The sequence below is a fragment of the Diceros bicornis genome, chromosome 21, assembly GCF_020826845.1.
Source record: "Diceros bicornis minor isolate mBicDic1 chromosome 21, mDicBic1.mat.cur, whole genome shotgun sequence".
NCBI lineage: Eukaryota > Metazoa > Chordata > Mammalia > Perissodactyla > Rhinocerotidae > Diceros > Diceros bicornis.
The window spans coordinates 6,960,123-6,966,122 of NC_080760.1; positions in this window are offsets into that span (position 1 = coordinate 6,960,123).

Below are 6,000 nucleotides of genomic sequence, written 5' to 3' on the forward strand. Positions count from 1 at the left end.
CAGGCGAAAGCAATCCTGCGTTCAGTCTTGAGTTGTTTCGTTGGCTCCCTTCTGGTATTTGTTCCCTTTTTCGATCTGGATTGCAATTCCTATTTCTATTACTTCTTGGAATTCTTGTATAATCATAATATTTAAACTAATTGCTGTTTTCTTTACTCAGTGCAGTAAGACTGTCATGTAAGCTGGAGTAATGAAAGCTGAGGTGGTCGATTGATCTTATAACCTTGAACAAACTTCCTTTTTTGATAAGGACTATGCCTAAGAACTCATTTTACACTAATCTTTTCAAAGATGTTAAATTATTATCATTGTTACTGTACTTGTTCTATAATTGTGAATAGCGTAAATACAAGGATTCATAAAAAGCACAGATACAGTGTTTGTGCAACAACCTAAAATTAATCCAAAACCCATGAAATGCTTCCTCTATTAATATATATATACCTCTTTGCTTGTCCACCATATCCAATTAATTCCCCCCAAGGTGGACAACTGGGAAAATAAATGAGATAAAAGCCTGGCACCGAGGGACATGATGGACCCAGGACAGGCAACAACCACCCTGACTCTGAGGGACAATATTTTGATCATCAATTCTTTCTATCAAAAGATTATAGATCAAAAGGGAGAAAATGATAAATAAATGGCAAACAATAAGATATATTGGAGCATATGAAGAAGCTGTTTGGTGTAAAACTAATTCGGCCTGGGTTTATTTTTCCAGAAGGGCCTGTCGCCTGCATTGTGTATCTGCTTTGCCGTGTCCCAAAGAGAAGAATAAATGCCCTTAAGATAAGGATGCAACTTCCCCCTCCTTGGCATTTCCTTAAGGATACACATTTCTCCCTAGGCTGGGATTTGACTGCTGCACTCATCCTGTGACCCCTCAGCTCCAGACAACAGATCTGACACCAGCCACGCCCTGCCTACTGTGTCCAGCAATAGCTATTCTGGCAGGGCAATCTAGCAGGGCCATCTTGTGACTATAGTAAAAGGGACATTACAATCCTATGTGATAGATTCTCTTTGATGGTATATAACCTCTCTGTACACTCCACTTCTTCAGTGCCCTACCTTCCTTAGAGAAGGAAGGCCCAGGGCCCATGGTCCTCAAAAGTTGGCTCATAATAAACTCACCCAAATTTTGATTTATAGATTGATTATGGATTATTTACGTCAACATGTTTTACAAGTAATAAAATATCTTGGAAGGAAAAAACAATAAAGTAGCAACCCTGCATTACATACGAATTTTGTGCTCCCCCTGGAGGGAAAATGAGGATACAACATTGGTTGAGTACTTGATTTTATAATGCACTGTGCCATTCAAAAATATAACTATTATTGTAAGAATAAGATATCCTTAAGAATAGTACCACAGAACAGGTTTTCCTAGCTTCTTTTTGTCAGAGCTGAGACTGACATCAGGCTGGGGCACTTGAAGAGGCACGGTGGACTCAGCTGAGTGTTATTTAATTACTGTGAGATAACTAGCCCATACTGAATAAGATGCAGAATGATTAAAAAGAGGTAAAGGGACATAAAGTTGGAAATAATTAAGAAAAATAGTGCCTTCAAAATATCCTCTCATTATTTTTATAGCATTTTTTTTTTGAGGCATGACTAGGATAATATGTTAGATTTTTCTAAATCTTTATCTCCAGGGCATATATTACTGAGTTCTTCATTATATATGATAATGCCAAAGAAAACCTGAACAAAAGTATTCTGTACTATCAACAAAGACAAAACATGTACAACATTGCTCTCTATATTCAGATTCCAGCTGTAATAGTCAACATATATATTCACTTGTGTAAAATTATAATGATTTTCTATTTCTCTCGGGCTGTGAACCATGGTAAAATATATAGTAATAAGCAGAAAACCTGATGAACTAGGTGATTTAAAACACCTGATGTTACAGCTTGGCCATTCAAGGGTGAAATAGATCAATTTAAATTTCACACCTTCTCCTTTCCTTGTAGCCAGTGAAGTGTCTGTAAGACAGAAAACACATAAAATTAATTGAGAGTTAACAGTATTTGGAAGCAGTTGAGGTTAACCCCTCAACAATGGTGGCCCTTACTTCTGGAGCCATTGACTCTTTGTCATATGTTTATTGTATAGACGAGTTCTCTTCTTAGATGATTTGTGTATGTTTCATAGAAGAGAGACAGGGGAGGAGAATTAACTATCACTCTACACCGGTAACTTTATGGTATTACCTCATGCATTTCTTACAGTAATCCTTTAAAGTAACTATTATAATTCATATTTAACTGATAAAGCAAACCATGTTTAGGGGCCTGCCCGGTGGCGCAAGCGGTTAAGTGCACGCACTACACTGTGGCGGCCCTGAGTTCGCCGGTTTGGATACCGGGCATGCGCCGACACTCCCCTTGGCAAGCCATGCTGTAGTGGCGTCCTGTATAAAGTGGAGGAAGATGGGCACGGATGTTACCCCAGGGCCAGTCTTCCTCAGCAAAAAAAGAGGAGGATTGGCAGATGTTAGCACAGGGCTGATCTTCCTCACAAAAAAAAAATAAAAAAAGACCATGTTTACAAAATTGATCAAGGGTAAGAGGGAAGATCTGAACATCAGTCTGTTGGGTTTTATGCCTCCTATTCTCTCCACTGTGATAAAAATGGTACTTCAACATGGGTACTCACCATCTGGCTATTTAATATGAACTCCTGCCAACATCACTGGATGAGATGAGATGAGAATTTTATTTCCAAAGTTATTCTATTATATTTGAACTAGACTATTTGTGAGTCAGATGTCAAATCATGTTTTAGAGGCACAGAGAACAACAGATTACTTCACTTACACATTTTTCAGTTTTACTATAACTTTCGTGTTCCACATTGTGTCAACTTTGTGTCAACTTTACCAACTTTAGTGCTTCACTGTTGTTTTTTTAAAAACTTACAATTTCATTTTCCATGTAAAGCACCTTGCTGTTTTCTTCTTAGTCACTAGATGGCCGTTCTGTATCTATGCAAATTACCGCTGCAGCAGGAAACGAGAGGTCTTAAGCCAGTTTGCTCTGTACAAATGATGGACATAGGAGGATTTCTGGTCCATCAAGGCTGCCTGTGTTATTCTGTGGCCGTAACGGGGATGTCCAAGACTGCTTAGTCAGAGGCACGAAGCAGAGTCAGAAAGCATCCTCTAAGTTCTTCAGATGTGAGTTCAGGCACCTGCCCTCTCACCTGAGCACACTGGAGTTTATTGAATGTGTTCTGACTCTTACTCTCTCCCTGTAGTTAATAAGTCTGGGAGCTTCACACCCCTAGAAAAAACACATGATTCATAAAGCCTTTTCTCAACTAAACGGAGTTGAGGGCTATGGTGTTGCCTGACAGTTTGAGTCTTAAAGCAAACACAGTTGGTGTTCATATGAAGGTAAAGAACGTCAGCTACTCCTGGAGGGCTTTTATTGATGCTCCTATGGAATGAGCAAGTTTAAAATAAAACCACATTGATTAAACCTCACTAACTGATTATTTTATTTTCAAGTAATATGCTGTGAAAATCTGCTATGTCTAAAAAACTTTCATAAAACTGAAACAATTCTGTTTTTCATTCTCTGGTATTTGAAATACTATTAAAACTGTAAATCCTTTAACATTCTAAAATATAGATATAGGCAAATATCAATTATCTTCTCTGAAAATGTTTGCTCCCATGTTAAAGATTAATATACGGTAGCAAAACTAGTTACCACCCAGTTTTTAACTAATTTTTTGCTTTTGAAATTACATATAAAATTTGTGTTTTGAAGTATTTTCCTAAAACTCAGCATCTTTCTGATATAAATGGACTAGTTGAAAGGTAACTAGATGTTTCAGAAACATCTTGGGCCGGTCTCGTGGCTTAGTGGTTATGTGCACGTGTTCAGCTACTGGAAGCCCAGGTTTGGATCCCGGGTGCTCACTGATGCACCACTTCTCTGGCCATGCTGAGGCCGCGTCCCACATACAGCACCTAGAAGAATGTGCAACTATGACATACAACTATCTACTGGGGCTTTGGGGGGGAAAAAAGGAGGAGGATTGGCAATAGATGTTAGCTCAGAGCCGGTCTTCCTCAGCAAAAAAAAAAAGAGGAGGATTAGCATGGATGTTAGCTCAGGGCTGATCTTCCTCACAAAAGAAAAAAAAAGAAACATCTTTATTTAGGAATAAATCAAGGAAACAGATGTAGGAATGTGGGGTCGCCTAGCTGATGGTGCTTGAGGGATTCCTCACGTGAGTCTTGGCATAGAAAAGTTTAAAGGGAAAAGCAGCACTGGTTAGATCAAAAGTGTGGGGTGAACATAATTCTGAAGGAATAATTATGGAGATGTAAAAACAAGAAGCCACTTGAATTGCATTGGAAGGTATTAGACACATCAAAGGGCTGGGGAAAAAACCTTGTTTAATGTAAGTTCTTTCTAAACTATAAGGCAAAATGTAATATGAATTTACATGGTAATTATAAACCACAAACAACAATTCACAAGACAAGTAAACAACTAAACAAGTAAACAAACCAGAGTAAGAAAAATAGAGGTTTGGGCCGGCCCCGTGGCTTAGCAGTTACGTGCGCGCGCTCTGCTGCTTGTGGTCTGGGTTCGGATCCCGGGCACGCACCGACGGACCGCTTCTCCGGCCATGCTGAGGCTGCGTCTCACATACATCAACTAGAAGGATGTGCAGCTATGACATACAACTATCTACTGGGGCTTTGGGGGGAAAAATAAATAAATAAAATCTTTAAAAACAATAAAAAAAAAGAAAAATAGAGGTTAAAGGAGAGATGGAGAGAGCTGGTTGGGGTCAGAAGACATGGCTTAGTCATCCTTGAAGCCTTCCTCAGACTCTGATCATTCTTAGCGCTCAGTAAACACTTTGACCCCATGAGCCTGGGGAGGGGCAAAGTGAGAGGTGGTTGGGAGGGAAGATAATGCAAGGCTACCCTTGTGGAGGCACTGACATAGAAAATCAGCGACATTTTGCCAGGGTGTTTACCATAATATATTAAGGATTATTCTGGAAAGTTAAGGATTTTTCTGGAATGTACATTTTCATTTTATGGAAACTCCACCTAGACCAGAGAACGATTTAGACATTTCAGCTTTAGAAATAAAGAGAGGGGACAGCGCTTTGGCACAGCGGTTAAGTGCACGCGCTCCGCTGCAGCGGCCCATGGTTCACAGGTTCGTATCCTGGCGCACACCTATGCACCGCTTGTCAAGCCATGTTGTGGAAACATCCCATATAAAGTAGAGGAAGATAGGCACAGATGTTAATCCAGGGCCGAAGATTGGCATCAGAAGTTAGCTCATGGCTGATCTTCCTCACACACACACACAAAAAATAAGAAATAATGAGAATATTTTCTGTCAGTTTTAAGAATGAAAACCAGTTAGCATCTGGAAAACAGTTGCAATTTGAGTTGAGATTGTGAAGAAAGAATTAGATGTCACACGTTGTTTTTGCTTTTCTCTAAGGCTTGCAGGGGGAATGAAGTTCTATCTTTGCTCTATTGAGTTTGAGAAGATGGAAAATTCAATTTTTCTGGGCAACACTGTTGACCTGTGGAGAAAGATAAATGGTTCAAGCAGCTGATCTAAAGGAATAACTGAGCTCATAAAAGTTCTTAGCTTATAAAAGGTACTTCTTCTTTACTGAACTTTACTGGACGTCTATTGACCTATATGTGCAAGGTATTTGTGGTAGTTATTGAAGGAAATACAAAGAATTATAAGTTTCCAAGTTCCTTCACATACATGAAATGGTTTGCAAGATGTAATCAGATTCTACCAAGGTATTTAGTGTACGTTGTATTATAGAACTTAAAAAAATGGGAATATTATGGAGAAATTGTAATTAAGGACAGCTTCTTAGGAGAGGTGAACTAGATCAAGTCCACAAAGGGACCACTTTTGGGAAGGTGGAGGGAAGAAAGAGTGAGGATTTCACATGGGAGAAGAGAGGAAAGGTACAGTA